Here is a 25386-nt window from a genome sequence, read left to right as displayed (position 1 = left end):
GGACAAGCTGGGGCGGGGCTGCGAGTACTCAGTTGTTTTTTCCTTCTTTGTGCCCCACCCCATGCATTCTTCTCAAGGGCCGTCTCATCTCGGTGGCACTGCCCTCAAGGACGCCTTGGGGCTCCCAGCCTTCAGCCCTGGGGTGCGGGTGGGAATGAAGGGCGGGGAAGAGGCCTGTGCGCTCCCCTGACTCCACCTGGGCGCATGGCTGTGGTCGCACCTCAGACTGGCGAGTGATGGGGCGCCCGTTTGGAGGTTACGGAGTTCAGGGTCTGTGGCAGGTCGTTAGGTCGGGCCCCACGAGGGGAGGCGGCCCCCTGCCTTCGGCTCCTCCCCCGCCGCCCTGCCCCGCCCATCGCGGGAGGGGACCGGGGGCGGGGACCGCGGGGAAGGCGCGGACCGGCCGGGCCAGGTGCAGCGCCCGCGTGTCTGGGGGCCGCTGCGGCTCCGAGGAGTGTTCGGGCCCCAGCCCGCTTGTGCCACGTCCCTGCGCCCTCTGGACTGGACGCCTGGGACCCTCGGAGCCAGGTAACCGAGGGCGGGACTCCCGGCCAGTGCCGCCCGCGGGTCCCCCGCCGCGCGCGTCCTCCCAGCCTCCGGGTCCATGCGCACCCCGCCTCCGCGGCCGCCCCGCATTCCCCGGGAGCCCGTCGGCCAATGCAGGGGCGGGTCCTGGAAAGTTTGCGCCCGGCCGGCAGCGCCCGGGGCGGCCGGGAGCGCAGCCCCTTCCCCCGCTCGCCCCCCGCCCAGCCTCCCGCAGCGCCCGGAGCCGGTGCGATGGTGGGGCAGCCGCCGCGGCTGCACACGGTCTCCGCTGAAATTAGTTGATTTTTGCCTTCTCGCTTTTCCTCTCTCTCACTCTTCTGAGCGTTTGCGTCCCTCCCCGCGTCCTTCAGTCCCTTGAAAAGATCCCTGGATGGGGGCTGCAGAGTTGGCGATTTCTTAAGAGATGTTTACATTTGTGCTTCCCGCCTCCTCGGGCCGGATATACGATAGGAGACTGGGCTGAGCGAGACGGGGTGCGGAAGAGGGGGCGGCCCTCTGCCCAGGGGGGCCCGTCTGGGCCCTGATGAAGTGAGTTCCCAACCACGGGGAGTCCCGGCTTCTGTCCTGTCTCCCGGCAGGCACAGCCGGGCTGGGCATCCTTGACCCGCCCCCCACCACCCCCCCCCCCCCGACCCCATTCCCCCCAGGCCTTCCCAAGCCCAGTCAGATGAGCGCAGGAGAGAGGGTGGCCCACAGACCGGCAGGGGCATAGATCAAGAGCTCAGTAACCCTTGCTAATTTGAGCAGAATGAGCTTCATCCAGCTTCGGCTGCACAGAGGGCTCCGTTCAGAGCGGAGATGGGAATGAAAGATGTCCCTTCCCGCGCAGAACCAGAGAGAACAGATGGAGAGGTCAGTGGATCAGAGAAGAGCTAACATCACTAACATGGACACATCTCTGATTTCATTTTACACCACAGTAACCAGTGGGGTAGTAGGTCTTATTCTACTGGCAGGTGAGACAAAAGGAGGCCCAAAGAGTTTAAGTAATTTGCTGGGGAAACGTGGTGGACCTGAACCTCAGACCACCATTTTCTAGAGCCAGGTGGTTGGTTCTCCATTTTTGCTGGGCCCCTGACTCAGCAGGGCTTCATTTCTTTTTCCCCCTTCCCTCGAGGTTCTTCCGCTGAAAGGGGTAGGCCAGGAGAGGGCATCTCCAAGAAGAAATAAAATCGGTCAGGAAGCTCCTCCAAGAGAGCTTGGGAACTCCTCTCCTTGCTAAGCTGCGGCAGCTGCAGGACGCCGGCACCTGTTTTGGCTGCTGGAGCCATAGTGCTGGGCGCGCAGAAGGTGCTCGATGAGAATGGGATGAATTAAGCTGAAACGGCAGAGATTCTTTTCCAGCCGACGATCTTTGCCCTTGTTGAGCAGAAAGGGCACTCTGAAAAACTGGACCACATAGTTGCCCACCGTCACCCTCGAGGGTCCTTGACATCCTCACCCACTTGGGGCAACTTGGTTTTTTTTAAACCAGTGAGCACATCCCAGCTTGGCCCTGCCCTAGGCTGGAGGCTGAGGACCCTTGTCCCATCTATATCCAAGTCTTACCCATTCCTCCAGAAAACGTTTTTTTTTTTTCAAGATTAGCACCTGAGCTAACAACTGTTGCCAATCTTTTTTTTTTTCTGCTTTGTCTCCCCAAATCCCCCTGGTACATAGTTGTATATCTTAGTTGTGGGTCCTTCTAGTTGTGGGATGTGGGACGCCGCCTCAGTGTGGCCTAATGAGTGGTGCCATGTCTGCGCCCAGGATCTGAACGGGCAAAACCCTGGGCCACCGCAGCATAGCACACGAACTTAACCACTCGGCCATGGGGCTGGCCCCCAGAAAATCTTATTTGGAAACTTTAATCTTTACTGCCTCCTCCCTCTCTCTACCACTCCATGGGGCAACTATGGATTGCGGGAAGAGAACTTGCTTTTGTGGGCCTCAATTTCCTCATCTGTAAAATGGGGACAATAGAATCTGCATGGTTTTATGAGAGAGTGAGTTCTCCAGAGGGCTCTGTTAGCTTCAAAGCAAGCCATAAGAGGTGATTGTTATTTTCTCCTGTGTATGTGGAAGAATCTTTTTCCATCGCCATTGTGGTTTGCCAGATTAAGAGTTGGAGTTGATGTTAGGGGAGGGACTCCAGACGTTGGGCCTTGAAGGATGTGTAGGAGTTTACCAGCTTGTTGGAAAAATTGGGGAGGAAGGGGACAGGGCAGGTGGAGGGAACAATAACAATGCTTTGCCTGAAGAAATGACTCTGCAATGGTGACTCCTCCTGTGTCTGAGGCCACTGTAGGTTCCCCCCAGCCTTGCCTCTCAACCACTCCCTGTGGGCTTCCTTCCCCTGAATAGGGTGAAGCCTTGACCTGGGCCATAGCTCATGCATTCCTGTCCTCTGGCCTTCTCTTTATCGCCACTATCACTGCAAGTCTGGTGGCTCTCAGGAACAGTGGATGGAAAAGTACGTCTGTTGTGACCTGATGTGAGTCAGTCCTTCGTAAATAATGGGGTTGCACGTCAGCTCTGATGCCTGGACCTGCGCCCTGGTGTTTTGCCCATGGTTGGAGACATGGTGTTGGCTCCTGGGGGAAAAGGACAAAGGTGACTCTAGATGTTATTTTGAAATTTTGCAAGAGCCGACAGGTGTGGGAGATGTGATCATTTTTGGCATCGAGGAAAAAAGACAGTGTCCCCCAAAGCAGCAGTCCGAGGTGTAATTCCTGCCCATGCCCTGCCCCGTAAGGCAGGGGTTATCTTAGAGAGTTGTCCTCACTTCTGGCTTGGACAGCAGGCCAGGAACACCCCCAGTGTCCTCTGTGGGGACTTGAGTGGTAAATTTTGCCTAACCTCAAACGGGCCTTTTGCCTGGACAAGCCATAGCGGCCTTAGACATCTTCCTCTTTGATTCTTTGGGAGCCCCGCAGCCAGGCTAACCCTGCTGGGGTTCACTGGGGGCCTGCCAGAGGCTCAGAGCCCGGCCATCATGGGCTTCTAGACCCCGTAGTCCCAAATTCAGCCACTCTGCCAGCTTGCTACCAGTCTTTGTGTTGGCCACTGCAATCTTGGGAGCTGAAGGCTCGTGTGGCTGGTGGGAGCCTGGATTCTAATTCTGACACATCTAACTCAGCGTGACTGTGGCCCTGTCACTTCTTGTGCCTCAGTTTCCTCATCTATACAGGAGACACTTGGCTTAGGTCAGGGGTTACTGACATTTTGGACCAGATAATTCTGGTTTGTTGGGGCTGTCCTGTGCATTGTAGGATGTTCTGCAGCATCCCTGATCTCTACCCACCAGATGCCATAGTACGACCTCCTGCTTCCTTCTTGACAACCAAAAATGTCTCCAGACATTGCCAAATGTCCCCCGGCGGCAAAATTTTCTCTGGTTGAGAACCACTGGGTTAGATGATCTCAGAAGACCTTCCCGAGGGTGACCTCAGGACCAGGGGACCATTTCTCCTTCCAGCCCCTGCTCTGTAAAAGTGGACCATGTGTGAACGAGGAGTCTGCAGGTGGGGGCTCCAAGGGCTTACAGGGTGGATGGGAGCTATGAGAAAAGGGAAGGCTCTGGGCCGCGGGGCCTCTTGCTGAGAGCCAAGGCCAAGTACTCTTTGCCTTCCAGATCTCAGGTCACTAGGACGGTGGGGGCGGGGCGGGCAGGCTGTGGTCAGCCATGCACTAAGGTCAGCAGCCTTCCAGCCAGTGACTAATCATCTGTATGTGCCCTAAGACCGGGGCTTCTCCACGGTCCCCTCTCACGCTGCCCTGAGAGGGGACACAGGAAGTGAATCAGCCTGCCCACTGCTCAGAGGAGGGAGAGGCGGGGTGTGCTGGTGTTAGATACAAGGGCCTGCCCCCATCCGGCGCAGTTTTATTTTGTTTATTCCTCCCAAGTTAGCTGTTTATTAACTTTGTCCGTGGAAGCCCCTTCTGACCTTGTTGCTTAATGGAAGGGCGAAGATTTATCTTCTCCAGGGATGGGAGGGGGTTGTTGATGAATCTTGGAAGTAAATCACTGTTCTGGGGACAACAGGTTGCGAGATTTTGGGTAGTATTAACCCAAAATGGTTGGTTTGGTTATTCATTCTTATAGTCCTTATTGAAGGACTAGAGGCTGCTCTAGATTGCGGGCTAGATGCCGGGGACAGAGCGGCGAGTTAGACACCGTCCCTGCCTGCAGAAACCTTCCGTCTGGGAGGACGGAGAGCTCAGTCTGTAACTGAGTGCGCTGGAGCCTGTGCGAGCATGCACAGAGGACGGTCTGCTCAGCTGCGCGAGGGGAGCTCTGTAGCGACTTGGGGATGGGCGCACGGGGGCATGCATGGGTTTGGGGACGTGGGGGTTGTGTATAGAGGGTTTCAGCAAGAAGAGGTGGGTTTGGGTTTGTTTTTTGCCTTTTTTTAGTGTGGTAAAATATACATAACACAAAATTTACCATTTTAATCACTTTAAAGCGTACAGTTCAGTGTCGTTACGTACATTTACATGGTTGTGCAACCATCGTCACCATCCAACCCTGGAACGCTCTTCACTCCAGAAAACTGAAATTCTGTACCCCCTAAACACTAACTCCCCATTCCTTTCTCCCCCCAGCCCCTGGTAGCCGCCATTCGTCTTTCTGTCTCTGTGAATTTGCATGTTCTAGGTACTTCATATAGACTCATGCGTGTGAACTTTTGTGTCTGGTTTCTTTCACTTGGCATCATGTTTTAAGATTCATCTGTGTTATAGTGTGCATCAGAATTTCCGTCCTTTTTAAGGCTGAATAATATCCCATTGCATGGATGTACCACATTTTGTTTATCCTTTCATCTGTGGATGGACACCTGGGTCGCTTCCACTTTTGGGACATTGTCAATAGTGCTGCTATGAACATAGGTGGACAGATATCTGTTGGAGGCCCTTCTTTCAATTTTTTGGGGGGTATATTCCCAGAAGTGGAATAACTGGATCATATGGAAATTCTATGTTTAATTTTTTTGAGGAACGGCCATGCTACTGAAGAAGTGTTTGAACTAGATTTTAAGGATGACCATGAGATCTCCAGGCCTCTAAGCAGAGGAAGGAGAAGAGAGGGAGAAGAAGGGGGGAGGGGAGGGGGGGAAGGGGAAGAGAGAGCCTAAACCGTGTTTGTACTTGGGATTGAAGCAGGGTGTGGCTGGAGATGAGGCCCTGGAGCGGGAGATGGGGAGGCTCTGGGACCAGGCTGGGAACGCTCAGGCCCCTCACCTTGGGCAGTGCGAAGCCTTGAGGGGTTTGTAATCAGGAAGTGATACAGGCCAGCTGTCATCTTAGAAGGACATAGCTGTGAGTGATGTCACAGGTGCACTAGAGGGAAAGAGGCTTAAGGCAAGAACCAAGGGGGAGAAAACTGGGTAACACTGAAGCCATGTCGTTGCGGGCGTGGAGGGAGCAGTCTGAAAGGTGGATGTGCTGCACAAGGGTGCCCAGGTTTCTGGGTCGGCGGCTGGGTGAGGGGTGGTGCCGCTGCCTGGGCAAGCTTGCAGGAGGAGCAGCTGATTTGGCAAGACAATGAGGGGATAAGCTTGGGCCCCGTTGGCTTGAAGGGGCCCGTGACACCAGCTGGGTGAAGATGAGGGTTTGAGGGCCTGCAAAGCTGTGCAGGGCTGGGTGCTTTGGGACAGGGAGAGAAGCTGGTGGAGGGCAAGAGAAGGGATTGCCGTCAGATGGCACAGAGGACCCAGTGGAGTTGGAGGCCAGGACATGGGGTCACCTCTGTTCAGTATGGGCCAGTCCCTGCCCTGAGCATTTCATGTCAGTCCACACATGTTCACTGCCAAGCTCAAGGCTCTGTTCTTGAGGCCGAGCACTGGGGGTGGAGGTGTAGAGAGAAACATGAGCCACTGACCTGGATTCATTTGTTCGTCTCATAAAGCTTAGAAAATGGAGCTTGGCCAATACCTTTGCACAGTTAAAGATTTAATCACAGTCATGCCAGGTGGTAACAGGAGAAATGGAGCGTGTTATGAAAGTGTGTAGTGGGGACGTGGTTCCGTCTAGGGCAGGGTTCCTCACTTCGGCACTCTTGACACTTTGGACCAGATAATTCCTTGTCGTGGGGGCTGTCCTGTGCATTGTAGGATGTTTAGCAGCATCCCTGGCCTCTACCCACTAGATGACTAGCCACACACATACTCCCATCCCAGTCGTGACAACCAAAAATGCCATCAGACATTGCCAAATGTCTCCTTTGGGGCAGAATCACCCTCAGTTGCGATCCATTGGTCCAGGGGTCAGGAAGGGCTTCTTGAGGGAATGATGTTAATCTCACTTCTAGAAGAGAGACAAGAGCTAGTCAAGATAAAGCAGGGGCAGAGAGTGGAGGAGAATATTCAGGGCACAAGTAACAGTGTGTGCAAAGGCCCTCAGGTGGGAAAGCGTGAGGGAGACCAGTGAGGAGGCTGGTGGAGCTGATGAAGAAGGCTTCCCCTGGGTGAGCAGCGGGAGCGTTGGTGGAGGTGGGGAAGAGCGGACAGACTCTAGGCATAACCAGGAGGGAACCCAGGCGAGGAAGCCTCCCGCGGATGGAGGATGAGAGTGGCTGGAAGCTGGCGAGTTACATGTTGGGCATGTTGGATTGGAAATCCTTGGGCAACAGCCAAGTGGGACCCTGAGCTCAGAAGCGAGGTCTGGCTGGACATGTGCTTTTGGGAGTTACATGCATATAGATGATGAGCGAAACCTTGGCGTGGGTGAGAGAGCCCAGGGAGAGCGTGCGGACCACGGAGAGCAGAGCAAAGAGCAGGGCCTAGCAGTGAGCTCCAGGAGCACCAGCATTTAGAGCCGAGGAGGAGTCTGCAGAGACTGGGGAGGAGTTCCCAGAGAGGGAGCAGAGACAGTGGAGCGTGTGGCCCTGGCAGCCCGTGAAAAGGAGGAGTGCGTGGCCCGCGGGGAGGTCTACAGAGCGAGCAAGCAAGAGGAGGGCTGGGAAGCAGCCGCCCGATTTGGAGCCCAGACAGTGCCGTGGGGGAGGTCAGACCGAGGCAGTGGAGGAATGGGGCAGGAGGGAAGGGAGACAGCTGGCAGATGGCTTTCCCAAAAATGCGTCAGTAAAGCTGAGGAGAGAGAGTGGAAGCCAGAAAGGGAAGTGGTTAGGGAGGGCTTTATTTGTTTATTTCATCTTCCTTCTTTGGCTCTCCCCCTTTTTTCTTAGAAAATAGATGTACATGTTCAGAATTCAAAAACAGTGAAGATTTCACTGTGAGAAGTCTTAGTGCCCCGTGTCCCTTGGCCTGCCAGTTCCCTCCCCTCCTCGGAGGCGACTTTACCAATTTCTTACATATTCTTCCAGAGATGTTTCACCCGGGAATCTGTAATTACAGACGGAGGTCATTCCCCTAAATGGCAGTGCCCGTTATGCATTCTTCTGCCCCTGATTCCTTCTTTTCCCGCTTGGCTGTCTGAGATGCTTCCAGATCAGTACCTAGAAAGCGTCTTCATTCCCATTTACGGCTATATTGTGTTCCACCATATGGGTGTCACCTCATTGATTTAACTAGTGTCCTGTTTTTCGGACATCATAATGTCCCACTGAATCCCCTTGTGCTCTAGTCATTTTGCCGTGTAGGTGGGTACGTGTGGGATAAAGTCCCAGAAGTGGAATTGATGGGTCAGAAAGTCCGTGCGTTTGTATTTTGAAAGCTCTCGGCATATCGCTCTCCATAGAATTCCTGAGAATGTACACTCCTACCGGCAATGTATGCGGATGCTCGTTTTCCCACACCTTCCGTTACAGTGTGTTACCAAACTTACTGATATTTGACAATCTGGAAGACAAAAATAGTTTCTCGATATAGTTTTAATTTGCATTTTTCTTGCTATGAATAAGGTTGAACATGTTTTTCTAGATGTAAGAGCCATTTGTATTTCCTTTTCTGTGAACTGTTTCTATGTTTTGCCCATTTTCTATCAGCTTGTTGGTCTTTTTCTTATTGAATTGGAGGTGATCCTTATGTATGTGGGAAACTAGTCTTTTATCTAGAGTATAAATTACAAGTGTTTTTTCCCCTAGTTGATCAGGGAGTTTTTTGCTCTCGCTACTGTTTTTTAAGAATTATTAATGCTGGGGCCGGCCTTGTGGCCCATTGGTTAGGTTTGCACGCTCTGCTTTGGCGGCCCAGGGTTTCACCAGTTCCCATCCCGGGCGCGGACCTGGCACAGCCCATCAGGCCACGCTGAGGCAGTGTCCCACATGCCACAACTGGAAGGACCTACAACTAAAATATACAACTATATACTGGGGGGATTTGGGGAGAAAAAGCAGAAAAAAAAAAAGAATTCTTAGTGCTGATAGGAGAGATTCGGTAGAGAGGGGTGGTCCCTGGCACAGGGAGCCCTGAGGAAGCATTGGGGTGCATTCCAGATTGGGACCAGGACCGGAAACACCTCTGCTGTATGACAGGCAGAGGCGAGGGAGGAGGGTGCTGGTGCCAGGGGGCCAGGGACAACAAGTTGACGAGTGAAGGTAGATAGTTGAGTTCGTCCAGGGATGGCGTTGTGTTACAAGGTACCAGACACTCAGAGGGCGGAGGACACTGTGTTACGGAGAGGGAGGTTGGATCAGAGAGCCCTGGAAGCTGAGCTGGGTGAGGGGAGTGAGTGGCTGGGTGTTCTGAGTTTTCTTCCATTTGGCAGCCATTAATCACTGGGCCACACTCAACGGCCAGCGTTGTTTCCATCTCCTCTGTGGTCCAGGCCCATTCTCTGAACCACCTCCTTATCTCACGGTCACACACTGAGCCAGTGTTTCCCCTGCCCTAACCTGTCCCAGGGCAGGTAGCCAGTAACCCGGGACAGCCCCGATGCCCCAGAGCCCACTGGAACTAGTCAGACTAGCCAGTCCTGACCCGTCTCCCCTGCCCTGCCTTTTCCATGGAAACCCTAGTAAAACTCTGGCCTAGCCTTCCCCTCGCTCCTGCTTCTGCCTCCTGACCAAAACCTAGCGCTTCTCTTGTGGTCGTATGCGGTGCGCCCCTTCTCTTGGGAAATGTAAGCAATAAGTTCTTCTTTCAATGGCATTAGCCTCTCTGTGTGCCATTTGGCTACCTCCATAAGTTAAAATCTTACGGGTACAGTTGAGACAACAGAGAGCCTTGGACAAAGACAGAGTATGAAGATCAGTGAGTGGCAGGTCTCAGTGAGGCTCCAGAACTGTCAGGTGTGAGTGGCAAGCTCTCAGGGCAGACCTCCTGGGGGAGGTGGCTGCCGATAAGGAGAGGCCTCGTGGTGGGGATGGCAGGAGCGCAGACTGGGAGGCACAGAGGTGTGTGTGGGAGGTGTGTGTATGGGGTGGGGGCAGTGATCAGAACCGGGAGACGAAAAAAATACACAAGGGGGAGGTGAATCTGGTGGATTATGGGAAAGGATGGGGCCATAGGGTCAAAGATGCAGGGTGGACCCTGTGGATGCTTTTTGAAAACAATTTTTTAATTCCCAGGAATAATTTGACTTTGTGTTAACTCCCTCTGGGGCTTCAGGGTGGGGCTGTGAAGCTGCTTATGACAGTCAGCTCCCTGGTCCGCACCTTTTCCATATCACATTAACACAGCCCACTCCCTGGATGGACTCAACTGCGTGCCTTACCTCCTCGACTAGCTGCTACCAGCCCCTGGCACCTCCCACCCTTCTGCCTGTTAGACGGAGGAGGTGTTTCCCCTCCTGTCTCAAGTGAGCCTCCACCATTTTGGCTCCATGAAGACCCTCGCCTCTCTCCCAGATCCTTCCTACCCTGGGATCAGATGCCCATACCTGTCAACTGGTTCTGACTTTCCAGTGGCATTTGAATTGAGAAAAGAATTCTTTTTTTTTTTCTGCTTTATCTCCCCAAACCCCCCCGTACACAGTTGTATATCTTAGTTGCAGGTCCTTCTAGTTGTGGGATGTGGGACCCCACCTCAGTGTGGCCTGATGAGCAGTGCCATGTCCACGCCCAGGATCCGAACCCTGGGCCCCCTCAGCGGAGGGCGCGAACTTAACCACTCGGCCACGGAGCCGGCCCCAGAGAAAGGAATTCTTGAAGACCAAAAAGTCTTCCAAATTTGGCGAATTATGTAATAATGGTGGATGGTTGGCAGTAGCATCGCTGAATAGGAGCTGGGGGTCCTGCTCAAATCACACAGAATCTTTTCTTGGCTGCGGGGCGGGAAGGGGAGAATTTGCCCAATTGTAATAACTCTGGCCTGCATCCCAGTCCTGTGAGCTCTAAGTCAGTAAGTGCACGGGACGTTCACCAACGCACCCACACAATTGGCGATTACTCACGCTTCCCTACGATTTCTTTTATTTTTGCTTAGAGAGCTGTTTACCCTTTTGAGAGTGAAGTGTGTGGGGAAATAACCTCACACTCAGCAAGTGCTTACGTAGTTCTGATGAACTCTGCACAGGGCCAGGTGCTCTGGGTGGTCCGAGTCTGTCGGGTTTGTTTCTCCCGTCCGGGAGAGACACCGTGTACTGAGTCACCCGTATGCCATTGAGCTCCAGTGGCGAGTGCAGAGAACAGGGGGAAGCCAGCTGGGTTGTGGTTGGCAGAGAAGACTTCTTGAAAGAAGAGGAGTTCAAGCAGACAGGGGGTCTGGAACAGGTGATAAAGGAAGGGGAAGGAGGTCTGGTGAGGAGCCCCCTGGTTTCTGGCATTCCACGGGCCAGGTGTCCCTGGGGGAGGTGGAGCATCAGGCCTCCAGGGAGGCAGGAGGATGGTGAGTCTACTCTGGGGCGACAAGTGCGCCGCCAAGATGGGAAGGGACAGGAGGCAGCGCAGTCGCTGTGGGCTCTGTCAGCAGTAGGGGAGCAGCGCGCCTCGCAGCCTCCCTGCTGGGAGGGGAGTCCCGGGGGACCCGCAAGCTGGATGGGACGGGATGGACGTGGTGACCTTGCATTTCAGTGAGGACGGTGAGGCTTTGAAAACTTCCAGTGGGGGTTTGTTGCCTCCTCAAGTATCCTTCAGTTGCCCCTAGGGCAGGAAACAAGTGTTTCCCCAGATCAGGGCTCAATAATGCTTCTCCCGGCTGGGAGTCCTTCTCTTGAAAGGCAGAGGTGGGGAGCAGCCGCTGAGAAGGCGCCAAGTGGGGAGGGTGTCAGTTTTTGAAATATGAGACGTCAATAGTTTATTTCTTAGATGTTTTTGGTATGCGTCCTGTCTAGAACCTGACCAGTGGTTTAAGAAAATTTGTAAGTGAAAAAAAAGGAAATTGTGTGAAGGAGGATGAAATTGGCTTAACCACAAGTCTGCTGGGAGGATGCGGGAGGAGGGGGAGTGACCGGCTCTGTTGCCCTCCCCCCTTTTCCCTCCTCCCTCCTCGTCTGGTTTGGTTTAATCTTCACTTTCCTACCAGGGATGGTTCCTCCGAGTCCAACAGATGCCCAGTTGCAGGAATGTTCCTTCTAGGTTGTAGCTTAACAAGACTGGGGGCTTCTGGACTTACCCTAGGACCAGCTCGCTGTGTGATGCTGAGCAAACCACATAACGTCTCTGGGCCTTAGTTTCACACCTGGATTCTCTTCTAGATGCATCAGTTTTGCCTTTTAGTTGCCTTTTCTGCTCCTTCTAATGATCAAGTCTTTGCTTATCATGCTCAGGATTTCCTTAACGGCTTGAAAAGAGCAGAAGAGGAGTCTGAGGAAGTGAATTCCAGTGACCACTCTCTCACAGGCCGGGGAAGGGGAGGGACCCAGCCTCTGGCTGGGCCTCCGCCCACCATTGTCCCCAAGGCCTCAGATTTGACTTTCAAAGGGAAAGCACCTCTCCTGATAAGGTGGGCTTTGTTCCTTTAAAGAAGACTTTGTTCCGGCTCCCAGTTTTGTTTCCAGTTTTGTTTCCAGTGTCCTGCTGGCCTGAGGAGGACGGAGGCTGACCCAGGTCTCTGGGGGGTTAAATGAGTCCCTCTTGGGGTGAGCCAGAGGGTTTCACGCCCCAGGACGTGCCGAGTCATGCCTTCAGTGCTGCTCACCGAGTGCCTCCTGGTGCTGGGCAGGTGTTGCCATCTTCATTTTCTCATGCTGGGATGTGGAAACTGAGGCACAGGAAGGTCGCACAGCTCGTGCAGAGTCACGTGGGCCTCCCAGGGACAGCTCAGTCAGACTTGAACCAGATCTTCGCACTCCTTGCCCAACGCTCTCTTCCAGCAGACTGTTTAAGATGGGTCCTGACACAGCTGGGTTCTCTGCCCCTCTACTCCACTCCTCCTGCTCTGACTTATCCCCCTGAAGGGCCAGCTGCCACCAGTTATTGTGGAAATGAATTCACCCTGCACAGGGAGATCTGTGCCTCTGCTTGAAAAGTAAGAGGAAAAAAAATTCCTCTAATAATTTCAGCTAATCTGCACGACCTCTCCTCTATCCCCAAAGTCAGCATGTTCTTCAGGCTCTTTTGTAAAAAGACCCTAAGAAATGAATCTCTAACGGTGAAATTTCCAGCCTCATGGTGTGGAGGGCGGCCCTTGACTCACACTGCAGAGGTGACCACTTTTCCATCTGCTTACACAGATGCCAGCCCAATGTAGCATTCCTGGGCCAAGAACTATAGGGACCTATCTCCAAGCGTGTTTCCACCTTTATGCTACTTCCTTTCTCACGGTGCTCTATGGGACTCCATGGGGACACATTTGGGAGAGGCATTTTAACGATGGAAAAGATTTTTTCCTTCTCACTTTTCATGTAGAAGCTCTGCTTTCCATCCCTGGGCAAAGTGAATCACTTTCCACCATAACCAGTGGCCACTGGGGCTTTCGGGGGCAGGAAGGGACGGCCAGGGCTCAGGGACAGCTGTGGCCAGGGTCCCTACCCACCCCCGTCCTGCATCCCCATCTCAGCCCTGTCCCGTGTCCCCTCCCCCCGGAACGGCAGGTCACCTGCTACACCTTCCTGAGCTCTGGCCGCGTGTTCTTGGGGCTGATCTGGAAGGACGCCTTATTCCCCTTCTTCATGGGTTTTTGAGTAATGCGTCTTCCCTCAGCCCTTTAGAAAGGCCTGTGCTTCGTAACGCTGGAATAAGGACCTCGAGTCACGTTTCGGCCACCGGGGCTGTAATCCGATGCTGCATCCAGATATTGTGAAGCGTGCTGCTGATGACAGGGCTTGGCAGGAAACACGCCTCCTGGCAAGGAGGAAGGAGGATCCCCCTCGCAGCCTGGCGCGGGCCAGGGAAGGCACGTCCTCCGCTATGGCAGCGTCGTCGAGGCAGATGCTCCTCACTGAACACCAGCTGTGCACCACACCCTTAACCCTGGGCTCTTGTTAATGCTCGAAACAGACCAAAGAGGTGGGCCCCCTGGGGATTATAAAAGTGCCCCCCCCCAGAGCCACGCCGTGAGAGCTCAGTGGAGTGTGAAATGCCCACGAGCAGACTAAGTGCTCAGTAAATGGGCTTTCAGCTCAACCCCGTCACTCCATTTTGCAGAAGGGGAGAGAGGCCCTAGAGAGACGTCGGGACTCAGGGCCAGGTCGAACCCATGGCGGAGGCCCGACTCCCATGTCGCTGACAGGAGCAGTGTGTGCTCTGGAGCCTGCCACTTGTCTGAGTTCCTCCTTCGCTGTGGGGCCATTTGCCAGTCACACCCTTTCCCATCCGGGCCCTGTGTCCTTCTCTGACCCCCAGCGTCCTCCACTCTCGGCTGAAGGTCTGGCACAAGCCAGTCACTGGTCCCGTCCACGTGACCTTCCTCCTTCTGCCAGATCACACCTCCTTGGCTCCTTGGCTGCCCCTGACCATTTGCCCCTCACTTGTGGGGCGTGTTCTTTGGGTAATAGTTATGTGAAATGGGTCACCCGCCGGTTTGTTCTGTTAGCAATTCCCCCAGTCCAGGCGGTGAAGCTCAGGGTTAATGATTGCCCGGGAAAGCCGCTCAGGAATGTACATGGTGTGAGGCGGGAGGGTGGGGGAGGCCACTCTGAGCCTGGAGGGGCGCTGTGCCCAGTCTGCTCCCTGCGCCCCTCCTGGCGCTGTCCTCCCATCTGTTGCCTCTCTGAATTCAGCGCCAGCAGGCTTCCCTGCCCTGGGCCTTGGCTTTCAAGTCCCTCGCACCGGGGGCGCTGTTCCCTCCTGTTTGCCAGAGCAAGCCCTCCCCCTCTTTTGGCATCCGCCTCAAGCGCTGCCTCCTCCAGGAGCCTTCCCTGACTGCTCTGACATCCTTGCTCAGGGCCCCTTCTCGGAACTCATTGGGCAGATTTTTTCTGAGCTCTCCCTGGCGTGTCGGGCACTCTGCTTTGTTCTGGGGACTCGTCCCCGAGCAGGTGGGAACCTGCCATCAGGGACGGGGATAGATGTGCTCCAGGAGCCCCCATGCCGCCTGAGGTGCAGGAGGGGTGCCAGTGGAGGCCCCATGACCCCGGGCGTAGAGGGAGGCAAGGGGCACTGGAGTCTGATGAAGTCAGGTGGAATTTTCCAGGCTGGCAGGAAGTGAGGCAGAGGGAGCAGCGTGTACAAGGCAGGATTCAGTGGTCAGATAGTGATGCAGCTGTGGCTGTGTGGGGTTAGGGCACCTGTGAAACACCCGAGTGGGTGTGTTCAGGAGGCAGGTGGCCCCTCAGGTCCCTCCCTCCCTCTCATTGATCCCTTGTAGCTCTATTATTATTTACACCTGTCTCCTCAGAGAAGCGATTCTCTTTGAGGGCAGCCATTTCTTATACCCTGCTCAACAAGGGCCCGAGTGTTGAGACATGCTCACTGAGGAGATGCAGAGTTGAATCTCAAACTCGCCTCCTTGGGTACCCATCGCCGAACTCTCCCATTCTGCCTCTCTCCCCTGCGGGCACCTCCTTTCCACCTTCTCCTGCCAGCACTGGTCCTGAGCTCCCTGTGCTTCCTCTCACCTTGGGCTCCGAGTGTCTCATGTCCCGAGTGGATCCTGGGCCGTGTGAAGGTGACTAGTCACACATGCTCGGGGCAGTTGTTCCAGAACTGGGCCATGTGTCGAATCACCATTGGAGCCTGATAACCAGGCTGATTTTCAGGCTGCCCCCTTGAGGTTCTGATTCAGAAAGCCTGAGAGGGCCTCACCTAGCCCGTTCCGTATTTTCAGGAACCCCTGGGTTAATTGCATGCATGTTGGGTGTGGGACTTACTGCTGGAGAGGTTTTCCAGACCCTTGTCTCTACCCCTAACTTCATCCGCCTTCCCAGGATCCGCACCCCAGACTCCACCTGGACATTTTCCAGGCAGGGAGCGGCCCCTCCTCTGTGGGGGACAGTGCCTCTGTCCCTTGAACTAAGGCTTGCCTCCCGGAAGCTCCCATCTGGGGTCTTGGCTCTGCCCTCAGAGGCTGCGTGACCTCTTCCAGGTTTCCAGATCTGCTTTCCCAGGGCGTGGGAAGGCGCTCAGTGCCCCCTTCACCGGTCTCCCTCCCTTCTTTGCTCCTGTGGTCTCGGCTGTCTCACAGGCTGACAGCCGTATCTCACACTTTAAGTTTCTGATCAGATTAGAAGCAAGATCGTCCTTTCCTTAGCAGTTTGACGTCTCCCCGTTAGGGTGAGGGAACTCAACAGTCAGGGCCTGCATCCACGTCCCATCAACCTGGCCGGGACTTTGCCCTTTCCCAGCCTGTGGGGTGGGGAGGGACCTGGCTCCAGCGCCCGCCCTGGGGGCCCAGGAGCTGTGGAGTGGAGGCGCTCTGCTCCTCATTCTGCAGGCTCAGTGCAGACCAGCTCTGCCGGGCCCTGTGCTCACCACGGGCTAGAACCTCAGCGTCTCAACTCTGACTGTGCTCCACCTGGGCTCCAGCTTCCCTCCCTGACCTTTGGAGAGCTCACCGTAACTGAGCTGTGGTGGGCCCAGGCATCAGGAGGTTTGGAAGCTCTCTGGGCGGGTCTACGCGAGTCCAGAGTTGAGGACCCCCGGGCTGGCTTCCTGGCACCCACTGGTCCTGCTCCCACAGTGTGTGGAACTAGGTATACTGGAGTAAAATAGCCAGGGCCATCTTACTCTGTATATCACATAATACTGAGATAAATATTGTATTGTCTAAAAATATATTTGAAAATTGAAATCAGCAAAACCAAATATTTAATAATTTTAAATACAAAAATGTATAATATTTTAGAACATAAAGTAAACATAACTTTGTAACAATAGGCATTATAATTCTGGTCTGTATTAGCAGATAAACAAAAATGAAGTGTTCAAAACATTAAAATCTACACACTTCAAAAACACAAAATCTAGTCTTGAAAAGTTGAAGATGAAATGTTATTTGATCCCTTTGAAAGCAGAATCTTAAAATCAAAGTACGTTGGCAGTATCATTATGTCACGAGTATGTTTCTTATCTATAAAATTTTCCAGGAAAAAGTTTTTCCTCACTCTACCCTAGCTGGAGAATGGTGAGGAGATATGTTTGTGAGATATCTTTGAATATTTTCCGCTGACGAGGCCTTCTGGCTTTTTTTCAGGGACTACAGTCTCTTATTTAGAAGGAGCCATACTTTTTGTTTCTAAAGCATTTCCGGCTTGTCTTTAATTTCTTTAGTTTTATCTTGTTTAGATGGAGATTCTGATGCACCGTTTCCTGTATCAGTTTCAAAACTGCCGTGTTGATATTTCACGTTAGGAAAGTCTGTGAAGAGAGTAACAATTATTCTTGCAACAGCGTTTTGCTTTGTCTGCTGCCATGCAACGTCTGAGAAGGACTCAAGGCATACTTCACATTTCAGGAGTGTTTTGACATTGTAATTGTCTCCTTTTAAAAACATATACAAACATTGAGAGATTAGTGTAATGAACTTCCGTGCCTGGCCTCAGCAAGGATCAACTCATGGCCAATCTTCCTTCATCTCCAGCCCTACCCAGCACCCCTGCTCCCAGCCAGATTCTGTGGAAGCTGATCCAAGACGTCGTATCATTTCATCTGTAATTACTTTAGTAAAAAGTAAAAAAAAAAAAAAAAAGGGCTCTTTAAAAACACATAACCATCGTGCTATTATTGCACCTTAAGAATTGACCATTTCTCATTATCATAAAATATCCAGTGTTCAGATTTCCCCTGTTGTCTCATACATTTTTTTACAGTTGGTTTGAGATTTCAGATCTTAAAAATTCTGAAATAAAAATTTTGGACCAAGCAAAATATACCATTTTGGTACTGAAGTGTAGGATTCATGAATAGAGCATGACATCACTGGGTGGAGGGTTCTAGACAAATAGTCCAGACTCTGCCTCTAGGATTCAGAGTGTGGTGGGCAGCAGAAGTCATTCACTCGTTCAGCAAACATGCACTCACTCAGCAGGACCCCCATGCTCAGTCCTGGGCTGAGCACCTCAGACACAGCAGCGAACCAGACACACGGGGCCAGTCTCGACCTGAGGGAGCCAGGGCACTGGTGTTTCACTGGCAAGTTTGCAAATGGGATGACATAGACCCTTGCAAGTGATACTGAAACTTAGCCTTGAAGAATGGGTGGAATTTCGTCAAGAAGAGAAGTGGAGAAAGAGCTGTCTCATCCCGAGTAAACAGCAGGTGCCAAGCGTGGAGGTGGGAAAGCCCCTGGTGTGCTCAAGGGCAGAGACGAGTGATAGGGCGTAGGGTGTATGGCAAGGCTGGTGGGAGGTGAGGCCGGGGCTGGGTGGGCTGTGGAGGGCTTGGGGATATGCTAAGGGGTGGGGTCCTTCCAGAGGGGACCCCACGATTTTGTTGTAGGAGCGTAAATTGTGGCCCATGCATCAGGAGAGCAGAGCTTTGCAGGACCTCTGAGGAATCGTGTGGCTTTCCCTGCCTGGAGCCCTGCGTGCACTCGACCAGGAGTCCCCAGGGGCAGGCCTCTGTCCGCCTCCATCTCCTGTATCTCCGTGCTTGACCGGTGCTCACACACAGGAAGTACTCAATGTGTGTCTACCGACTGATACTCCTGCCGTCTCCACCTCCACCACGATCAGGACAGAGGGAGCCCTTAGGCCTCCAGCTTGGGGAAATGTGGTGGCTTTTCCAAAATGCGCAAGTGGTTTGGCTTTAGGACCTGCGCCTGGTTACCCTGATTGGAGGGCTGCATGGCCAGCGCTGCCCCTGGGCCAGCAGGCAGGCCGGGGGCACGGGAGGAAGGCTCAGAGACGGGCTCCTCAGATGGGGTATGAGGAGATGCCGATATTGCAGCTGCTGGGTTGGCTCTCACAGTTAATTTCTCTAAGACCGGCTAAGAGTTGGAGGACTCATCCATTTATTTCCTTTTAATAGCATTGTTGCTTTGGTTAAAAAAAATTAATAATAATAATGCACATGCTCATTGTGGGCAAACTCTAGTGTTATAGAAAAGTAGAAGGAAGAGAGTAAAGCATGTCCCTGGAGCTAACCCCTACTGTCTAGAGAGAACCACTGCGAAAACACGCTTTCTGTCCATAAATACAAGCAGTTAAATGTACCACAGTTTTCTATAGACGGTGTTATAAGATTTATGCTGTTCCATAACCTGCTTTTTTTGTTTAACAACATGTCACGGCACCGTTTCCTGTCAGTAACCCCAGATCTGTAACATTTTTAATAGTCACACGGTACGATTTTGCATGGAGGTACCATAACTTACCCAGCCAGCTCTCTAGCGCCAGAAATTTGGATTTTTTCCAATTTTTCTCTCCGGCGCGCTAAAGGATATCATCAGCTTTTTCAGACGGACAATAATGGCCTAGCGGTAAATATCTCGAATAGCTGGCATAGCTGGAACAGAAAAAGGTTCCCTGCCCTCACTGAGTCCTAAAGCCAAGCTGGGAGGTCACCATGGCAACCCCTCCCTGCGCTGGAGCGCCCATTAGCCACAGCTCCAGCCTGGGAGGTGGGTCAGAGCCAAAGGCGAAGCCGTGTGTTTTCAAGCACAATTCTAAACCAAGGACGGAAGGAGCACGAGAGAGCACAAATGCAGAACGGAGAGGATTTAGGGTGCGGTGGGGAGACTAGCCGTTGTGATCTAATAGATGCCATGTTTTTTCATCCTCATGAGAGCCACTGATGCTTTTATAAATTATCCTCATTTAACTGATAAGAAAATTCAAGTTTAGGAGATTAGGTGATCTGCCCATGGGCACACAGTAAGTGATGGAGCCAGGATTTGAAATTGGCAACATCCACTCATCACAATTCTCCTTACCCAGCTTAGGATCGCCACCCTCTCTCGTCACCAGCCCTGAGACCACCAGCCCTGCCCCCCAGCCCCTAGTGCATTCATCCCCGCTGCATTCAGATGGGGTGCACACTGAGTCTTCCTCTGGGCTCTTCTCCAGGACCACCCTGGCCTCCTGCCCCTCCACACCCGACACCACCTCCATGCTGACCTGTAGACAGCTCCCCGAATTCTGTAGTCTTTCACCCCCATGCCTTGGCTTCTGCTGCACCCCCAGCTTAGCATGCCCTCTCCTCCACAGCTGCAGGGCTCCTGTTTATTCTTCAAGGCTTAGCTCAAGCTTCATTTCTTCCAGAAGTCTTTCCTTACTCCCTAGTGGGATGTCCCTTCTTTGTGTTCTTCTAGGAGCATCTGGTTCTAACCAGTAATCGCATGTGCTTGGTGTCAGTTGTTGGTGCCGATCTCCTACACTAGAATGCGAGCTCTTAAGATGGAACCGTCTTATCTGTTTCTCCATCCCCGTATCTGACCATAGCCTGGGACACGTAGTGGGTATTCAGTCAGCGTGTGCTGACGGAGTGGGCATAGATAGAGCAGATGCCCGTCCACCTCCAATTCTGCTCCCAGCCCCGGGGACGGGGAGAGGGCGCAGGGACTGCTTTCACCCAGCAGATCGATGGGCGCTGCCCCCCAGCCGCCGCTCCCTGGTCCCCTGCCTCTCACCCGCTGGTTTTCCAACATGCCCTGCCACACCTGCCCCCAGCCTCATCCTCCTTAAGCCCGGCCCACCCCTTTCTCTCTTTTAATTTATTTTATTTTTTATTGTGGTAACATTGGTTTATAACATTATATAAGTTTCAGGTCTACATTGTTAGATTTTGAGTCCTGTGTAGATTACATCACGGGCACCATCCAAAGACTGATTACAGTCCATCACCACACACATGTGAGCCTAATCCCCTCTTTCGCCCTCCTCCCTGCCCCCTTCCCCTCTGGTAACCACCAATCCAGTCTCTGTCGCTGTGTGGTTGTTTGTTGTTGTTTTTATCTTCTATGTATGAGTGAGATCATACAGTACTTGACTTTCTCCCTCTGACTCATTTTGCTTAGCATAATACCCTCAAGGTCCATCCATGTTGTCACAAATGGCCGGATTTCATTTCTTATGGCTGAGTAGCATTCCATTGTGTATATATGCCACATCTTTATCCATTTGTCCCTTGATAGGTACCTAGGTTGCTTCCAAGTCTTGGCTATTGTGAATAATGCTTCAGTGAACATGGGGGTGCATGTATCTTTACACATCTGTGTTTTCATGTTCTTTTGGATAAATACCCAGCACTGGAATAGCTAGATTGTATGGTAGTTCTATTCTTAATTTTTTGAGGAATCTCCATACTGCTTTCCGTAGTGGCTGCCCCAGTTTCCACTCCCACCAGCAAGCAGTGTATGAGAGTTCCCTTCTCTCTACATCCTCTCCAACACTTCTTGTTTCCTCTCTTGTTAATTATGGCCATTCTGACAGGAGTGAGGTGATATCTCACTGTAGTTTTGATTTGCATTTCCCTGATAGTGATGTTAAACATCTTTTCATGTGCCCGTTGGCCATCTGTATATCTTCTTTGGAAAAATGTCTGTTCAGATCGCTTGCCCATTTTTTAACTGGGTTGTTAGTATTTTTGTTATTGAGATGTATGCGTTCTTTGCATATTTTAGATATTAACCCCTTATCTGATATGTGGTTTGCAAATATCTTCTCCCAGTTGTTACGTTGTCTTTTTGTTTTGTTGATGGTTTCCTTTGCTGTGCAGAAGCTTTTTAGTTGATGTAGTCCCATTGGTTTATTTTTTCCATTGTCTCCCTTGCCTGGACTGACATGGTACTTGAAAATATGCTGCTAAGAACGATGTTAAAGAGTGTACTGTCTATCTTTACTTCTAGAAGTTTCATGGTTCCAGGAATTACGTTCAAGTCTTTAATCCATTTTGAGTTAATTTTTTTGTATGGTGTAAGATAGTGGTCTAGTTTCATTCTTTTGCATGTGGCTGTCCAGTTTTCCTGACACCATTTATTGGAGAGACTTTCCTTTCTCTATTGTATGTTCTTGGCTCTCTTGTCAAAAATTAGCCCTCCATAGATATGTGGGTTTATTTCTGGGCCCTCAATTATGTTCCATTGATCTGTGTATCTGTTTTTGTCCCAGTACCATGCTGTTTTAGTTACTATAGCTTTGTAGTATATTTTGAAATCAGCTTTGTTCTTTTTTCTCAGGATTCCTTTGACTATTCAGGGTCTTTCGGTGTTCCATTCACCCCTTTCTCTCACCACAATGCCATATTTGCCCTACCAGGGAAACTGAGGCAGTTGGTGAATCATTTACATCACTGCCCCCACCCCAGCTGTCAGTTTTGCCCCGTTTAAGTCCCATGAACCTGACTTTTTCTTCTTCTTCTTTCTTTTTTTTTTGCTGAGGAAGATTTGCCCTGGTACAGAGAGCTCCCATTTGTCCCCCACCTCGAGTTTTCCCTATTTTGTTATGATTGAAGCAGTGTTGATACATTGTTGATAACTAATGTCCTTAGTTTGCACTGGGGTTCATTCTCTCTCCATTGGATGGGCTTTGACAAATGCGTCAGTCATGTTTCCACCATGACAATTTTTAAAACACCTTAGAAGCCAAAAGTCTCTGCTTTCTTACTCTTTTGCACTCCCACTCTGCTTTCCGCTCCTTTCCGTTGTCTCAGCCCCAGTCTCTCTTCAGCCCTTCTCACCTGTCTGTTCTCCTTGAAGCTTCCTCTCCCTGGACGTGGACAGTTTCCTGGCTCTGTTGTTTCTCTGCCAGACTGCACGCTCCTCGAGGCACTCGGAGAAGTCAGAGAAGTCTAGCAGTCGAAGGCGCCCCGGACCGGGGCTGGGGCTTGAGTGCTTTGGGGATGCTATGTACTGAGTAAACGCCTGCACAGGTGCTGGGTCTGGGTTTCCAAGGGAAATGCTTTGGGTGCAGATGACAACAGGGAGAGAGCGTGTGGCAGGGGACGGAGACCTGGGCAATCTCAAGTTTCAGGGGCTGCAGGGCGAGGAGAAGAGCTGTCCCAGCAAGGACAGTTGTAGAGAGGGGAGAGGTGAGGACGAACAGCTTTGGGTGGCGGGATGCTTGAATCCTTCGCAGGAGGAGCAGAGGTCTCCAGGGTGAAGTGAAGGAGCCGCCTATTGGCTGTGCCTGCGCTTCCTCTCTCCCTTCCCCTCTTGCCCAGGTTGCGCCTCCTGCAGGACATTAGGTGAGCAAGCGTGCATGGGAAGATGTTTAAGAAGAAAAATAAATAGAAAATTCCTCCCTGGCTGCTCCCCCTACCCCGTGGCAACCCTGGGCTCCCTCCTACCACCACATGCCCACTCTCCCCCAACTCTGCCCCCAGTGAGCCAAAAGAGGACACAAACCTTCCACTCTGCTAAAGGAGCCTGAAGGGGTGACTTGCTGTTCCTGTAACGTGCCTCTGTGCCTTTGCTCAGGCTGTTCCTTCTGCCAGCTGTGCCCTCTCCAAACTCACAGATTCTTTCTGATCTCTTACACTGCAGACAAACATCACCTCCTCTGTAAAGCTGTAAAACCCTCCCCTGCTTCCCCTCAAACCCGATGGCGCCCCCACCCAGATGTTTGCGTACATCTTGGTTTCCATCACCCACATAACATCTAACCCACCGGCTCACTCGTCTGCCCATCTCTGCTGTTCTGCAGGGGGCTCCCCCAAGACCCAGCTTGTGGTTACACCCTGTGTCCCCAGCTCTCAGTGGAGTGCCTGGCACACAGCAGACTCACTACGTGGATGAATGGGTGAACGGATGGACACATGAACGAACGGACGGTCTCTGAGTAGAACAGTCAACATGTTTTTATGAGTCTCCTTGTTGCTACCCAAACAACCACACCTAAAATAATCAGAGGACAATATGTAACCAAGCTCATAATAGTATCTGCCATTTATTGAGGTGCTTGCTGCAGGCCAGGCTCTATGCAAAGAGCCTCATGTCCATCATTTCATTCACTCCTCCTGCAGCTTATGACTTAGGGCAGGGAGCCAGGCTGGGAAGGTTGGGCAGCATGCTCAAGGCTCCAGCTGTGAGAAGAGAAGCCTGGACTGGAATCCAGATCTGCCTGACCCACAGGCTGTGGTTGCCACCCCTTCACTGCATCTGGAGGCGCCCAGGGGAAGGAGAGAGCAGCAGAGGTGTGACCAGGGAAGGCTCCCTGCTGGAGGAGGCCGACTGTGGGCTGGGCCTGGAGGCAGCCAGAGAGCCGACAGCGGGAGGATGTTCGAGGCTCAAGGACAGGCCTGAAGCCTGGCCAGAGTGGAGAGACTCCCAGGAGTTTCAGGGATGGGGTTGGGGAGTGCTCATCACCCCAGCCTGTGCTCACTCTGGGTGGTCCACAGTGGCTATGGTGCTGGCAGCGCCCCGACTCAGTAGCTAGCTGACAGTGCCCTGCAGTTCCCCATGGACCTTCCTCCCCAGCCCGGCCCAGGGGAGAGCTGGGTCTGCAGGTGAGACACACTCATTGTGGGATGGGGCTGGGCCAGTTGCCGTGGGTGTGGATACTCCTGAGTCAGAGGACAAGGCCAGCATAGCCTGCACAGCCAGCTTCTCTGGGGAGCGCACCTGCTGGGGAATGCCTCTCCCAGCCAGTGGGGCCGCTTTCCAGGGTAGGGCAGCGGCGGGGGCAGGAGCAGGTTTCTGTGGAGGAACACTGTCCTCATGCACCCACTGGTAGACACAACCCAGAGGGTCTGCTGGTTCTGGGCCCGGCGACTCCTGGTCTTGAGGGGGATTTCCTCTGGGCTCCAAGTTACCTGGGGGTGTGGCTTTCCTTCTGATCCCCAGGCACCACATGGGGCTGGTGGTTCTAAATCTTTTTGGCTCACTGAAATTCCACTGAAAGCCGTGGCCTCTGTCCCCAGAGACACACACACGTCCATGTACACACACACGCGCACACACACACAATTTCACCTCTAATTTTATGAACTTCCCGAAGCCTCTGGATTTCCATGGACTCAGGTTAAACACCTTCATGCCAGGAGTTGTTGCAGTGGACGGTCCGCTCTCCCGAATGTGTTATTTATTGTCATAGTAGCAGTGCTAGTAATAGTAACGCTACTGATATTATTTAGAATTTGCAGTTAACAAGCACGTTCACACCCATTACCTCATTTTAGCTTCCCACTGCCCTGGCCATGTAGGCATCAGTATCCTTATTTCACAGATGACCAAAATGAGGCAAGGGGAATTGCTCAGCCCACCAAGGTCATATCTTGAGATGGCCAAGGGGAGACCTGACCCTGGCCACCCTAAGTCTCAAGCCCCTTGTGTCCCCCCGTCACACCTCATCAGAAGGCTTCTGAGGAGCTGGGGCTCCACCTTTAGCACATCCTCTAAGCTCAGGGGGTCCAGGGGGCTTGTTACAATATACCAGGGAATGTCGGGAGGGGCTTCTCATCCAGCCACTCTTCGTCTAGATACTTGGGACCCTTGGTCCCCCAAACTCCATTGACATAGCACGGTGTGCATGACTCTAGATAGAAAAATAGCCATAGCTCCCCATAATCAGTACACGTGGCCTGTGACATCAGCACACTTTTTCTCTCTTTTTGACTGTGACCTTCAGGAAGAAGTACCTTTTATGTTATAACCTACTACACACACGGCCATACGTAGCATAACATAAACAAATATATGTAGCATAACATATGTAACAAACTGAGATATCACAAGACGATACTTATCTGTACTCTGAGCGATACAC

At 52.5% G+C, this 25386-nt stretch overlaps 1 protein-coding gene across 4 annotated transcripts in view; it reads left to right on the top strand.

Moving 5' to 3' along the window:
• Positions 1-350: 350 nt before the first annotated feature.
• The window catches only part of PAQR5 (progestin and adipoQ receptor family member 5), an 82302-nt gene continuing 57266 nt past the window's right edge, over positions 351-25386 (top strand). Inside the window, exon 1 of one of the 4 annotated variants that reach the window (XM_014848202.3) lies at positions 351-528. The gene's annotated coding sequence lies outside the window, so the exon portion shown is untranslated. Of the gene's footprint in view, positions 529-11009; positions 11138-25386 lie in introns of those variants that run through there. The other 3 variants (XM_070499132.1, XM_070499140.1, XM_070499138.1) reach the window with 3 other exon arrangements.

The sequence above is a fragment of the Equus asinus genome, chromosome 2 (assembly GCF_041296235.1).
Source record: "Equus asinus isolate D_3611 breed Donkey chromosome 2, EquAss-T2T_v2, whole genome shotgun sequence".
In the NCBI taxonomy this organism is placed as follows: domain Eukaryota; kingdom Metazoa; phylum Chordata; class Mammalia; order Perissodactyla; family Equidae; genus Equus; species Equus asinus.
The sequence above is the reverse complement of the archived record's forward strand: the minus strand, read 5'-3'. Positions and strand labels throughout refer to the sequence as shown.